This window comes from Triticum dicoccoides, chromosome 3B, assembly GCF_002162155.2.
Source record: "Triticum dicoccoides isolate Atlit2015 ecotype Zavitan chromosome 3B, WEW_v2.0, whole genome shotgun sequence".
NCBI lineage: Eukaryota > Viridiplantae > Streptophyta > Magnoliopsida > Poales > Poaceae > Triticum > Triticum dicoccoides.
Genome location: NC_041385.1, coordinates 23,054,545 through 23,068,082, shown reverse-complemented (window position 1 = coordinate 23,068,082; position 13,538 = coordinate 23,054,545). Strand labels below are relative to the sequence as shown.

The following is a 13,538-nucleotide window of genomic DNA, read 5'->3' as shown; positions in this document are numbered from 1 at the left end:
TTTACTCCCAATCCAACGTCATACCTCCCGATAAGCTTAACCTCGGCATTTGGGTCATTCCAATGTAAGATGCTTCTCACTTTAACTACAAGATCATCAAAGCTTGGACTTGTGTCAAAAACCAAAGCCTCTCCCCTTCATCGTCAGTTCCAAGCATAAATATCGTCTTGTCCAAATAATGAACATTTACGAGTTTATGCATCTAAGAAAATTGGAAACAATATAATCAATCAATATATGTTATCCAACCAACTCAAATGGACAAATAAACCTAATTATACACAAATTAGACAAATAACTACTATTGATAGTCAAGTTAACCAAACCATTAACCCTAACCCTAACCCTAACCCCCAACACTAACCCCTAACCCTAACCCTCACCCTAACACTAACCCCTAACCCTAACCCTCACCCTAACACTAACCCCTAACATAACCACTATAACCCTAACCCTCACCCGAACACTAACCCCTAATATAACCCTAACCCTTGCCATAAATGAGCCATAAATGAGCCATAAATGGATCATAAATGCATCATAAATGCATACGACAAGATGAACACCTAGGGTTTGCAATAAACTGACCAAATCCACACAAAACAAAGATCTCAACCAATCAAAAGGAGGGGAAATGGGAGAGGTACCTTGGGTGATGAAAATACTCCGGATCCACCGGTGAAATCTCAAGCAAATGGAGGGAATCTAGGGGGTTTGTGAGGGGGGGAGAGGAGGGAGAGGGGCTTAGCACGGGGAAGAAGATGAGTGGGGAAGAAGATTGATGGTGGGCCCACAAACCAGCCCCTCCCACCCTTATCCACCTCCCAGGACCGTACCGCCAGGGGTGCTGGCGGTATGCTTCAGTACCCTACCACCATGGGCCCTGGCGGTAGGTCATTTTCCACGTCAGCACGGGCAAACGGCCGCCAGTCGCCGTCCAGGAACCTACCGCCAGGGCCCATGGCGGTAGGGCGTGCAATCCTAGCGCCACAGCCCCTGGCGGTAGGCAAAAGGGTCAGATCCTGAATTTATTTGCCAAAAGGGACAAAACATAAAATTTTGCCTCGCTGTGATGCATGGGCCGGCCTTTAGAACGATCGGTTCGCCACAACCCACAAGCAAGGTGTGGACACATGTGCAGTTCACTGTCATCGTACCCATGTTGCAGTCAAATGCGAAAACGTGCATCTCGTGCCTGCATGTGCCTTCGAACCTATTCCTTATCCATGCATATGTGATAGAGAGCTACCGTGTGTGCGTGTCCAATCTGCTCGTTGCATTGGTACCGATTTCCATCCATCCATCCATCGGTGTCACGAGGCTATATATACTACGGTTGGCTGCTAGATTCAAACGCACAAGCAACCTCGGTACGCACGCCATGGGTATGAAGCGATGAATGGTTCCTAGCATCCTGCTGATGCTTGCACTACAGGCAGCCCTCATCATCGCAGACGAAGCAGCCATGGCGGCGGCCAAGAAGAGGCCGTGGAAGTGTTGCGACAAGGCCTTCTGCACCATGTCTATCCCACCGATCTGCCGCTGCATGGACGAGCTCTTCGAGTGCCCCTCCACCTGCAAGTCCTGCGGGCCGTCCATGGCTGACGCACCTCGCATTGTCTGCCAGGACCAGTACGTAGGCGACCCCGGGTCATATGCCGGCGGTGGGATTGCTGCGACTCGCCTACTTGTTGTTGGAAATACGAGCAAATCACTACGAGATTTAATCTGAATAAACAGAAGATAAATCATGACAGTAATAGCAAAGATTAAACTAATCATGCAAACTAGCATAGTAGATGAACAATCACATCTAAGGCACATACTAGAAACATGAATTCAATCACGATCTCAAACAAGAAGGATAGAATCACATACGGTGTAGTGGGAACAACACCGCCAGCATTGTTGTTGTCGCTCATGTAGTTGAGGATGACGTTGTCGAGGTCGGGGAAGAAGTCGACGTTGGCAAAGTCGTCGCCGTCAGCAGTCGCGCGAGTGCGCTCCCCAAAAATCTGATCGCCCCTCTCCCGTACAGGATCACGAGTGGCGGGGTTCCGGAAGCCTGTTGTCCCTTCTCGCGGTGCACCCCACGTCCGAGTCCGAGGCCGGGTAGATCGTGGGAGTAAACCCGACGTCCGAGTCGCGATCCAAAAGAATCAGAAATTGTTCAGTAATTAACACGTCCATTAATTTATTAATTAATGACTCATTTTTTTTCGAGCAGCAAAAATATAGACAACGTGCATAGGTCTGCCCTCGGCTCGGCTCAATCCCACAACCCGCCGACGAGGCGAGCGAGGAGGAGGAGCACGTGTAGGTCTCCTCTTCTCATGCTCATATAAGTGGTAGACGAGCTCGCCGTATAAAGAGGTGCAACTCTCACTCAAGTTTCATGGTGGGACTAAACTTTAGTCTCACTCACTCCACTCACATGTGTGCATGAATGGGCCAAGAAAATTTCAGAATTTTAGTTGGGCTTCGGGCCAAAGGCCTACTAACAAAATTCCAACACTTACACCATGTCCAATCCGCCGACGTGCCGCTTCGGGGACGAGGTCGACAAGTGTGCTCCGACCTGCAAGAACTGCCTGCCGTCCAGGTCCCGCCTTTCTCGGCGTGTCTGCATCGACAGCTACTTCCGGACCCTTCCCGCCCGCATGCACGCCGCCGCCAGAGGCCGTAGCCGCCGGCGGTAACTACCCACTACGTTGGTCAACCGATCAGAGCATCTTCATCCGCGCCCCCAACAGGCCCCCGAGGCGACTTTTTCGGCGCCGGCGCCAAAAAAACGGCCCAGTCGCGCCCCCAGGACGACGAAAAGCGCCGGTTTGGCCCTTTTTTCTGCCCGGCGGCCGCAGGCCGAACCCGGCGCACTGGGGGTCACTTGGGGTCTCCGGCGCAAGGGAAAAGCGCGGCTGGCCCACGCCGTCACGTGAAAAGTCAAGATTTTCATCCCCGACTCGCCTCCCACCCCCCGCGCTCTCGGCCGCCACTAGGTATATCCCGGCGCCGCCCCGCCGCCCTTCAACGCTAGGTAGCCATTCCCCGCCGGAAAAGTAGCAGAGGTTCGCCGCGGCAGCCCCTCCGAGACCAGTTGGGCGTTTCCAGCCGCCGTTTCCGGCTGTGGAGGGGCAGTTTAGCGGCGGGTGCATGCCCACCGCGCGCAAGGTGTTCGGCGATTTGCCTGCCTCGGCGATGGACTCGGATGACGAGGAAGTGCTCGTCGCGCTGCTGGAGGAGGAAGCCGAAGCCGACGTCCAGGAAGAAGAGCATCTCATGGTGCTCTCTGCCCTCACCCAGCTGCTGGCGAGCAATGAAAAGCCGTGGCGAGGTGGCTCGGCGCCGGGGCGGGTGAAAGCAAAGAACGGACATCGTCTCGAAGGCTACTGCATGCTCTACTCCGACTACTTCGCCGATGCTCCACTTCACGGCGACAGAACATTTCGGCGCCGTTATCGGATGAGCAGAAAGCTTTTCCTCGGGATTGTGAATTCCATCCGGGAGTTCGACAACTACTTCAAATGCAAGATGGATTGCACCGGCAAACATGGATTCACCTCCATCCAAAAATGCACGACAGCGATGAGCATGCTTGCATAAGGAGCTCCCGGTGACTCACAGGACGACTATGGGCGCATGGCCGAGTCCACCAGCATAGAGTGTTTCTACAAGTTCTGTCGGGCAGTGGTGGCAATGTATGGACAACAATATTTTAGAACACCTAATGCGGAAGACACTGCTCGGATCCTAGCACAGAATGCTACAAGAGGATTTCCTGGGATGCTTGGAAGCATCGACTGCATGCATTGGAAATGGAAGAATTGTCCATTTGCTTGGCAGGGGATGTACAAAGGCGCCAAAGGTAGTTGCAGTCTGGTACTTGAGGCGGTGGCCACACAGGACCTCTGGATTTGGCACTCCTTCTTTGGTATGCCAGGAACTCACAATGACATATGTTGGGGAACATAGTAATTTCAAAAAAATCCTACGTACACACAAGATCATGGTGATGCATAGCAACGAGAGGGGAGAGTGTGTCCACGTACCCTCGTAGACCGAAAGCGGAAGTGTTAGAACAACGCGGTTGATGTAGATGTACGTCTTCAAGGCCCGACCGATCAAGCACCGAAACTACGGCACCCCTGAGTTCTATCACACGTTCAGCTCGATGACGTCCCTCAAACTCCGATCCAGCCGAGTGTCGAGGGAGAGTTCCGTCAGCACGACGGCATGGTGACAATCTTGATGTTCTACCATCGCAGGGCTTCGCCTAAGCACCGCTACAATAATATCGAGGAGGACTATGCTGGAGGGGGGCACCGCACACGGCTAAGAGATCAAGAGATCAATTGTTGTCTCTATGGGGTGCCCCCTGCCCCCATATATAAAGGAGCCAGGGGGAGGGGGTCGGCCGGCCAGGAGGGGCGCGCCAGGAGGAGCGCTCCTCCCACCGGGAGTAGGACTCCCCCCCTTCCTTGTTGGAGTAGGAAAGGAGAGGGAAGGAGAGAGAGGGGGAAAGGAAGGGGGGTGCCGCCCCCCTCCTTGTCCAATTCGGACATGGGGGAAGGGGCACGCGGCTGCCCCTTGCCCGCCTCTACTCTTCCACCACTTGGGCCCATGAGGCCCATTCACCTCCGGGGGGGTCCGATAACCCCCCGGTACTCTGGTATATATCCGATAACCCCCGAAACCATTTCGGTGTCCGAATATAGTCGTCCAATATATCAATCTTCATGTCTCGACCATTTCGAGACTCCTCGTTATGTCCGTGATCACATCCGGGACTCGGAACTACCTTCGGTACATCAAAACATATAAACTCATAATATAACTGTCGTCTAACTTTAAGCATGCGGACCCTACGGGTTCGAGAACAATGTAGACATGACCGAAACACGTTTCTGGTCAATAACCAATAGCGGAACCTGGATGCTCATATTGGCTCCCACATATTCTACGAAGATCTTTATCGGTCAAACCGCATAACAACATACGTTGTTCCCTTTGTCATCGGTATGTTACTTGCCCGAGATTCGATCGTCGGTATCTCAATACCTAGTTCAATCTCGTTACCGTCAAGTCTCTTTACTCATTATGTAATATATCATCTCGCAACTAACTCATTAGTCACATTGCTTGCAAGGCTTATAGTGATGTGTATTACCGAGAGGGCCCAGAGATACCTCTACGACAATCGGAGTGACAAATCCTAATCTTGAAATACGCCAACCCAACAAGTACCTTCGGAGACACCTGTAGAGCACCTTTATAATCACCCAGTTACGTTGTGACGTTTGGTGGCACACAAAGTGTTCCTCCAGTAAACGGGAGTTGCATAATCTCATAGTCATAGGAACATGTTTAAGTCATGAAGAAAGCAGTAGCAACATAGTAAACGATCAAGTGCTAAGCTAACGGAATGGGTCAAGTCTATAAATGATGTGATTCCGTTAATCGCATCATTCTATTAATGATGTGATTCCGTTAATCAAATGACAACTCTTTTGTCCATGGCTAGGAAACATAACCATCTTTGATAAACGAGCTAGTCAAGTAGAGGCATACTAGTGACACTCAGTTTGTCTATGTATTCACACATGTATCATGTTTCTGATTAATACAATTCTAGCATGAATAATAAACATTTATCATGATGTAAGGAAATAAATAATAACTTTATTATTGCCTCTAGGGCATATTTACTTCAGTCTCCCACTTGCACTAGAGTCAATAATCTAGATTACACAGTAATGATTCTAACACCCATGGAGCCTTGGTGCTGATCATGTTTTGCTCGTGGAAGAGGCTTAGTCAACGGGTCTGCAACATTCAGAACCGTATGTATCTTGCAAATCTCTATGTCTCCCAGCTGGACTTGGTCCCGGATGGAATTGAATCCTCCTGTGAAATCTGGATTCCTTTGCCAAAGCAATTGCACCAGTATTGTCACAGAAGATCTTCATTGGCCCCGATGCACTAGGTATGACACCTAGATCAGAAATGAACTCCTTCATCCAGACTCCTTCATTTGCTGCTTCCGAAGCAGCTATGTACTCCGCTTCGCATGTAGATCCCGCCACGACGCTTTGTTTAGAACTGCACCAACTGACAGCTCCACCGTTCAATATAAACACGTATCCGGTTTGCGATTTAGAATCGCCCGGATCAGTGTCAAAGCTTGCATCGACGTAACCATTTACGACTAGCTCTTTGTCACCTCCATAAACGAGAAACATATCCTTAGTCCTTTTCAGGTAATTCAGGATATTCTTGACCGCTGTCCAGTGATCCACTCGTGGATTACTTTGGTACCTCCCTGCTAAACTTATTGCTAAGCATACGTCAGGTCTGGTACACATCATTGCATACATGATAGAGCCTATGGCTGAAGCATAGGGAACATCTTTCATTTTCTCTCTATCTTCTGCTGTGGTCGGGCATTGAGTCTGACTCAACTTCACACCTTGTAATACAGGCAAGAACCCTTTCTTTGCCTGATCCATTTTGAACTTTTTCAAAACTTTATCAAGGTATGTGCTTTGTGAAAGTCGAATTAAGCGTCTTGATCTATCTCTATAGATCTTGATGCCCAATATGTAAGCAGCTTAACCGAGGTCTTTCATTGAAAAACTTTTATTCAAGTATCCCTTTATGCTATCCAGAAATTCTATATCATTTCCAATCAACAATATATCGTCGACATATAATATCAGAAATGCTACAGAGCTCCCACTCACTTTCTTGTAAATACAGGCTTCTCCAAAAGTCTGTATAAAACCATATGCTTTGATCACACTATCAAAGCGTTTATTCCAACCCCGAGAGGCTTGCACCAGTCCATAAATGGATCGCTGGAGCTTGCACACTTTGTTAGCATCTTTTGGATCAACAAAACCTTCTGGTTGCATGATATACAACTCTTCTTCCAGAAATCCATTCAGGAACGCGGTTTTGACATCCATTTGCCATATTTCATAATCATAAAATGCGGAAATTGCTAACATGATTCAGACAGACTTAAGCATCGCTATGGGTGAGAAAGTCTCATCATAGTCAACCCCTTGAACTTGTCAAAAACCTTTTGCAACAAGTCGAGCTTTGTAGACAGTTACATTACCATCAGCTTCAGTCTTCTTCTTGAAGATCCATTTATTCTCGATGGCTTGCCGATCATCGGGCAAGTTAACCAAAGTCCATACTTTGTTCGCACACATGGATCCCATCTCAGATTTCATGGCCTCAAGCCACTTGGCGGAATCTGGGCTTATCATCGCTTCCTCATAGTTCATAGGTTCGTCATGGTCAAGTAACATGACTTCCAGAATAGGATTACCATACCACTCTGGTGCGGATCTTATTCTGGTTGACCTACGAGGTTCGGTAGTAACTTGATCTGAAGTTTCATGATCAATATCATTAGCTTCCTCACTGATTGGTGTAGTTGTCATAGGAACCGGTTTCTGTGATGAAATACTTTCCAATAAGGGAGCAGGTACAGTTACCTCATCAAGTTCTACTTTCCTCCCACTCACTTCTTTCGAGAGAAACTCCTTCTCTAGAAAGGATCCGAATTTAGCAACAAAAGTCTTGCATTCAGATATGTGATAGAAGGTGTACCCAATAGTCTCTTTTGGGTATCCTATGAAGACACATTTCTCCGATTTGGGTTCGAGCTTATCAGGTTGAAGTTTCTTCACATAAACATCGCAGCCCCAAACTTTAAGAAACGATAACTTTGGTTTCTTGCCAAACCACAGTTCATAAGGCGTCGTCTCGACGGATTTTGATGGTGCCCTATTTAACCTGAATGCGGTCGTCTCTAAAGAATAACCCCAAAACGATAGCGGTAAATCAGTAAGAGACATCATAGATCACACCATATCTAGTAAAGTACGATTACGACGTTCAGACACACCATTACGCTGTGGTGTTCCGGGTGGCGTGAGTTGCGAAACTATTCCGCATTGTTTCAAATGTAAACCAAACTCGTAACTCAAATATTCTCCTCCACGATCAGATTGTAGAAACTTTATTTTCTTGTAACGATGATTTTCCACTTCACTCTGAAATTCTTTGAACTTTTTAAATATTTCAGACTTGTGTTTCATTAAGTAGATATACCCATATCTTCTCAAATCATCTGTGCAGGTGAGAAAATAACGATACCCACCGCGAGCCTCAACATTCCTTGGACCACACACATCAATATGTATGATTTCCAACAAATTAGTTGCTCGCTCCATAGTTCCAGAGAACGGCATTTTGGTTATCTTGCCCATGAGGCACGGTTCGCAAGTACCAAATGATTCATAATCAAGTGATTCCAGAAGTCCATCAGTATGGAGTTTCTTCATGTGCTTTACACCAATATGACCCAAACGGCAGTGCCACAAATAAGTTGCACTATCATTATCAACTCTGCATCTTTTGGCTTAAACATCATGAATATGTGTATCACTACTATCGAGATTTAATAAAAATAGACCACTCTTCAAGGGTGCATGACCATAAAAGATATTACTCATATAAATAGAACAACCATTATTCTCTAATTTAAATGAATAACTGTCTCGCATCAAAAAAAAAGATCCAGATATATTGTTCATGCTCAACGCTGGCACCAAATAATAATTATTCAGGTCTAAAACTAATCCCGGAGGTGGATGTAGAGGTAGCGTGCCGACTGCAATCACATCGACTTTGGAACCATTTCGCACGCGCATCGTCACCTCATCCTTAGCCAATCTTTGCTTAATCCGTAGTCCTTGTTTCGAGTTGCAAATATTAGCAACAGAACCAGTATCAAATACCTAGGTGCTACTACGAGCATTAGTAAGGTACACATCAATAACATGTATACCACATATAACTTTGTTCACCTTCCATCCTTCTTATCCGCCAGTTCCGCTTCCAGTGACCAATCTGCTTGCAGTAGAAGCACTCAGTCTCAGGCTTAGGTCCAGACTTGGGTTTCTTCTCTTGAGCGGTAACTTGTTTGTTGTTCTTCTTGAAGTTTCCCTTCTTTTTCCCTTTGCCCTTCTTCTTGAAACTGGTGGTCTTATTGACCATCAACACTTGATGCTCCTTTTTGATTTCTACCTCCGCAGCCTTTAGCATTGCGAAGAGCTCGGGAATAGTCTTGTCCATCCCTTGCATATTATAGTTCATCACGAAACTCTTGTAGCATGGTGGCAGTGATTGAAGAATTCTGTCAATGATACTATCATCAGGAAGATTAACTCCCAATTGAATCAAGTGATTATTATACCCAGACATTTTGAGTATGTGTTCACTGACAGAACTATTCTCCTCCATCTTGCAGCTATAGAACTTATTGGAGACTTCATATCTCTCAATCCGGGCATTTTTTTGAAATATTAACTTCAACTCCTGGAACATCTCATATGCTCCATGACGTTCAAAACGTCGTTGAAGTCCCGGTTCTATGCCGTAAAGCATAGCACACTAAACTATCGAGTAGTCATCAGCTTTGCTCTGCCAGACGTTCTTAACGTCATCAGTTGCATCTGCAACAGGCCTGGCACCCAACGGTGCTTCCAGGACGTAATTCTTCTGTGCAGCAATGAGGATAATCCTCAAGTTACGGACCCAATCCGTGTAATTGCTACCATCATCTTTCAACTTTGCTTTCTCAAGGAATGCATTAAAATTCAACGGAACAACAGCATGAGCCATCTATCTACAATCAACATAGACATGCAAAATACTATCAGGTACTAAGTTCATGATAAATTTAAGTTCAATTAATCATATTACTAAAGAACTCCCACTTAGACAGACATCTCTCTAGTCATCTAAGTGATCACGCGATCCAAATCAACTAAACCATGTCCGATCATCACGTGAGATGGAGTAATTTTTAATGGTGAACATCACTGTGTTGATCATATCTACTATATGATTCATGTTCGACCTTTCGGTCTCCGTGTTCCGAGGCCATATCTGTACATGCTAGGCTCGTCAAGTTTAACCTGGGTCTTCCGCGTGTGCAACTGTTTTGCGCCCGTTGTATTTGAACGTAGATCCTATCACACCCGATCATCACGTGGTGTCTCAGCATGAAGACCTTTCGCAACGGTGCATACTCACGGAGAACACTTCTTGATAATTAGTGAGAGATCATCTTAAAATGCTACCGTTAATCAAGCAAGATAAGATGCATAAAGGATAAACATCACATGCAATCAATATAAGTGATATGATATGGCCATCATCATCTTGTGCTTGTGATCTCCATCTCCGAAGCACCGTCGTGATCACCATCTTCACCGGCGCGACACCATGATCTCCATCGTAGCATCGTTGTTGTTTCGCCATCTATTGCTTCTACGACTATCGCTACCGCTTAGTGATAAAGTAAAGCAATTACAGGGCGCTTGTATTTCATACAATAAAGCGACAACCATATGGCTCCTGCCAGTTGCCGATAACTCGGTTACAAAACATGATCATCTCATACAATAAAATATAGCATCACGTCTTGACCATATCACATCACAACATGCCCTGCAAAAACAAGTTAGACGTCCTCTACTTTGTTGTTGCAAATTTTACGTGGCTGCTACGGGGTGAGCAAGAACCGTTCTTACCTACGCATCAAAACCACAACGATAGTTCGTCAAGTTAGTGTTGTTTTAACCTTCTCAAGGACCGGGCGTAGCCACACTCGGTTCAACTAAAGTTGGAGAAACTGACACCCGCCAGCCACCTATGTGCAAAGCACGTCGGTCGAACCAGTTTCGCGTAAGCGTACGCGTAATGTCGGTCCGGGCCGCTTCATCCAACAATACCGCCGAACCAAAGTATGACATGCTGGTAAGCAGTATGACTTGTATCGCCCACAACTCACTTGTTTTCTACTCGTGTATATAACATCTACGCATAAAACCAGGCTCGGATGCCACTGTTGGGGAACATAGTAATTTCAAAAAATTCCTACGCACACACAAGATCATGATGATGCATAGCAACGAGAGGGGAGAGTGTGTCCACGTACCCTCGTAGACCGAAAGCAGAAGCGTTAGAACAACGCGGTTGATGTAGTCGTACGTCTTCACGGCCCGACCGATCAAGCACCAAAACTACGGCACCTCCGAGTTCTAGCACACGTTTAGCTTGATGACGTCCCTCGAACTCCGATCCAGCCGAGTGTCGAGGGATAGTTCCGTCAGCACGACGGCGTGGTGATGATCTTGATGTTCTACCATCACAGGGCTTCGCCTAAGCACCGCTACAATATTATCGAGGAGGACTATGGTGGAGGGGGGCACCGCACACGGCTAAGAGATCAAGAGATCAATTGTTGTCTCTATGGGGTGTCCTCCTGCCCCCGTATATAAAGGAGCCAGGGGGAGGGGGTCGGCCGGCCAGGAGGGGCACACCAGGAGGAGTCCTCCTCCCACCGGGAGTAGGACTCCCCCCCCCTTCCTTGTTGGAGTAGGAGAGGAGAGGGAAGGAGAGAGAGGGGGAAAGGAAAGGGGGGGCGCCGCCCTCCCCCTCCTTGTCCAATTCGGACTTGGGGGGGAGGGGCACGCGGCTGCCCCTTGGCCGCCTCTCCTCTTCCACCACTTGGGCCCATGAGGCCCATTAACCTCCAGGGGGGTTTCGATAACCCCCCGGTACTCCGGTATATATCCGATAACCCCCGAAACCATTCCGGTGTCCGAATATAGTCGTCCAATATATCCATCTTCATGTCTCGACCATTTCGAGACTCCTCTTTATGTTCTTGATCATATCCGGGACTCCGAACTACCTTCGGTACATCAAAACATATAAACTCATAATATAACTATCATCTAGCTTTAAGCGTGCGGACCCTGCGGGTTCGAGAACAATGTAGACATGACCAAAACACGTTTCCGGTCAATAACCAATAGCAGAACCTAGATGCTCATATTGGCTCCCACATATTCTACGAAGATCTTTATCGGTTAAACCGCATAACAACATACGTTGTTCCCTTAGTCATCGGTATGTTACTTGTCCGAGATTCGATCGTCGGTATCTCAGTACCTAGTTCAATCTCGTTACCAGCAAGTCTCTTTACTCGTTATGTAATACATCATCTCCCAACTAACTCATTAGTCACATTGCTTGCAAGGCTTATAGTGATGTGTATTACCGAGAGGGCCCAGAGATACCTCTCCGACAATCGGAGTGACAAATCCTAATCTCGAAATACGCCAACCCAACAAGTACCTTCGGAGACACCTGCAGAGCACCTTTATAATCATCCAGTTACGTTGTGACGTTTGGTGGCACACAAAGTGTTCCTCCGATAAACGGGAATTGCATAATCTCATAGTCACAGGAACATGTATAAGTCATGAAGAAAGCAGTAGCAACATAGTAAACGATCAAGTGCTAAGCTAACGGAATGGGTCAAGTCAATCACATCATTCTCTTAATGATGTGATCCCGTTAATCAAATGACAACTCTTTTGTCCATGGCTAGGAAACATAACCATCTTTGATAAACGAGCTAGTCAAGTAGAGGCATACTAGTGACACTCAGTTTGTCTATGTATTCACACATGTATCATGTTTCCGGTTAATACAATTCTAGCGTGAATAATAAACATTTATCATAATGTAAGGAAATAAATAATAACTTTATTATTGCCTCTAGGGCATATTTCCTTCAACATCAACGTGCTGCAGTGCTCTCCTGTCTTTGCCAAGCTTGTTGAAGGTAATTCTCCTCCGGTGAACTTCGAGATCAATGGGCGGCACTACAACAAGGGGTACTATCTAGCTGATGGCATCTATCCGAGATGGTCGACATTTGTGAAGACCATCAAAAACCCTGTGCCTGGAGGCAAGAACACCTGGTTTGCGAAGATTCAGGAGGCTTGCAGAAAGGATGTCCAGCGGGCATTTGGTGTGCTCCAATCTCGATTTGCTGTTGTCTGGTACCCCGCTCAGACTTGGTCGAAAGATCAAATGTGGGAGATCATGACCTGTTGTGTCATCTTGCACAACATGATCATTGAGAGCGAGCAGGAAGAGCCATTGTTTGACACTGAACCATACCACAGGCAGGGTCCTCTTGCCCAAGTTGATCACCAGCTACCGGCAACCTGGACTGCCTACCTCAGTATGCGTCAGGAGATCCAAGACCCACAGGTGCATCATCAACTGCAGCAAGATCTGATAGAGCACCTATGAAGGCTCAAGGGCGACACCGGGCGCATGAAATATGAGTTTTTATTTGTTGAACTATATAATTTGTATTGAACTATTTGTTGTTTTACTATTTTATTGAAGTATTTGAATTTTCTGTGATGAAATATGTGATAAAAATATATTTATGTTGATAATTAAACGCCGAGCCACGGCGAACCACGCCGAATATGGGCCTATTCTCGCCCATATGGGCCTTTTTCGCCGAAATGGTTCTTCAAAAGTGGGCCAAAATCGGCGACTGGGGACAAGCTGGGGGCGACGACTGGGCGCAAAACCGCCCCAGCGCCGAACGAATCGCCGGCTCACCTCGAGGGGGTGATTTTTAT

The 13,538-nt window shown here is 46.9% G+C and overlaps 1 pseudogene; it reads left to right on the top strand.

Moving 5' to 3' along the window:
• Positions 1-1,381: 1,381 nt before the first annotated feature.
• Positions 1,382-13,538, top strand: part of LOC119279144 — a 19,922-nt pseudogene continuing 7,765 nt past the window's right edge.